This window comes from Humulus lupulus, chromosome 1 (assembly GCF_963169125.1).
Source record: "Humulus lupulus chromosome 1, drHumLupu1.1, whole genome shotgun sequence".
In the NCBI taxonomy this organism is placed as follows: domain Eukaryota; kingdom Viridiplantae; phylum Streptophyta; class Magnoliopsida; order Rosales; family Cannabaceae; genus Humulus; species Humulus lupulus.
This window is the reverse complement of record NC_084793.1, coordinates 126,479,662-126,481,817: the sequence shown is the minus strand read 5'-3', so window position 1 is coordinate 126,481,817 and position 2,156 is coordinate 126,479,662. Positions and strand designations below refer to the sequence as shown.

Below are 2,156 nucleotides of genomic sequence, written 5' to 3'. Positions count from 1 at the left end.
CAACAACTTCGAAATCAAGCCTGCTATTTTACAAATGGTGCAGTCCTCTGTGCAATTCAATGGGTTGCCCTCTGAAGATCCTCACACCCATTTGTCCAACTTCCTGGAATTGTGTGGAACCTTCAAATATAATGGGGTGAGTGATGACGCAATCAAGCTTAGGCTCTTCCCATTTTCTCTAAGGGACAGAGCTAAAAGTTGGCTGAATTCTCTGCAGCCAAACTCCATTGTCACTTGGCAAGATCTGGCTCAGAAATTTTTATCCAAATTTTTCCCTCCGTCAAAGGCTGCTAAATTGAGGGGAGAGATAAATAACTTTTGCCAGAATGACGGAGAGTCACTGTATGAAGCTTGGGAACGGTTTAAGGAACTCCTGAGAAGATGTCCTCATCATGGCATAGAACAGTGGATGCTAGTACAGAATTTCTACAATGGTTTATGTCCGACAACCAGAACCATTATTGATGCTGCAGCGGGTGGCACTTTTATGAGCAAGAGCGCAGCTGGTGCTTATGAACTGCTGGAGGACATGGCTACAAACAACCATCAGTGGTCTGAGGAAAGATCATCAGGAGTCAGAAAGGTAGCTGGGGTGCATGAGCTAGATGCAATCACTGCCTTAACAGCGCAAGTAGCCTCTTTGACCAAGCAGTTGCAACAGAGTAGTGTGTCTGCTAATGCGGTTCAGATGGCAGTGAGATGTGAAATGTGTGGTGGTGCTCATTCTGTCGATCAGTGCCCTATCTGTATGAATAACACCCCCATGGATCATGCTCAAGTTCAGGCGGTGGGAAATTTTCAGAGGCCACTCAATAATCCATTCTCCAACAACTACAATCCTGGGTGGCGAAATCATCCCAATTTTTCGTGGAAGAATAATCAAGGCCAACAACCTCAGTTTCAGGGTCAATTTCAGAATAACATGCCTCAGCCACCTATGAATCAAGCTTCGTCATCAATGCAGCCTAGGCCTCAACAATCAATGCCTCAACCTGAAAGACCTAATGAACTGCAAGCTGCCCTGTTGACTCTTACTAACACTCAGACTCAATTTATGACTGAGACAAGATCCTCCATTCGAAACCTTGAGACACAGGTTGGGCAGTTGGCAAATATGCTCAATAACAGACCCCAGGGAAACTTGCCAAGTAATACTGAAGTCAACCCCAAGGAGCAAGTTCAAGCAATCACTTTGCGGAGTGGGAAGCAAACAGAGCAGCCTAGACCTCCACAGGCAGTGGTTCAGAAAAAAGAGATGGGTGCACAGTCTGATTCAGAAAGGGTTACTGAAGACCATCAGAAGTCAGAACAGAGTCCCCCAGTTGTCATTGAGCAGCCAGTTAGAGTTCCATACCCTCAGAGGCTTAGAAAGACTACCCTTGATAAACAGTTTTCTACGTTTCTTGAGGTGTTTAAAAAGCTGCACATAAACATTCCTTTTGCGGAGGCCTTGGAGCAGATGCCCAGTTATGTTAAGTTCATGAAGGAGATTCTGTCAAAGAAAAGGAGAATGGAGGACTATGAGACTGTAGCACTCACTGAAGAGTGCAGCGCTATTTTACAAAGGAAGTTACCCCAAAAGCTGAGAGATCCGGGGAGTTTCACCATACCTTGCACCATTGGCAAGTTTGAATGCAAGCACGCCTTATGTGATCTGGGGGCAAGTATCAATTTGATGCCCTTATCTGTGTTTAAAAGACTTGGTTTGGGGGAGGCAAAACCAACAACTGTCACTTTACAGCTCGCAGACCGATCGTTAACACATCCACGAGGTATTATTGAGGATGTTCTTGTGAAAGTGGATAAGTTCATATTTCCCGCTGACTTTATTGTTCTGGACATGGAGGAGGACACAGATGTTCCTATTATTCTTGGTAGACCATTTTTAGCCACAGGCCAAGCTCTTATTGATGTTCAAAAAGGAGAGCTTAAGCTGAGAGTTCAAGGAGATGAGGTGGTCTTTAATGTCTTCAAGTCTATGAAGTATCCGGTGGCTAGTGACAGTTGCTTTAGTGTGGATATGATAGAAAAGGCAGTCTCCAAGAGAAGGATGAGCAGTGATGCCTTAGAGGCAGTATTATTGGGTGATGAGGGCGATGATGATGAGGATGCTGAGATCAGAGAATGTGTAAACTGGATCAACTCTTTCTTACCAT

The 2,156-nt window shown here is 44.8% G+C and overlaps 1 non-coding gene across 1 annotated transcript; it reads right to left on the bottom strand.

Annotated features, from left to right (window-relative positions):
• Positions 1-292: 292 nt before the first annotated feature.
• Positions 293-399, bottom strand: LOC133813670 (small nucleolar RNA R71). The gene has a single exon (XR_009884675.1). It is a non-coding gene; the product is annotated as a small nucleolar RNA R71 (small nucleolar RNA).
• Positions 400-2,156: the final 1,757 nt, after the last annotated feature.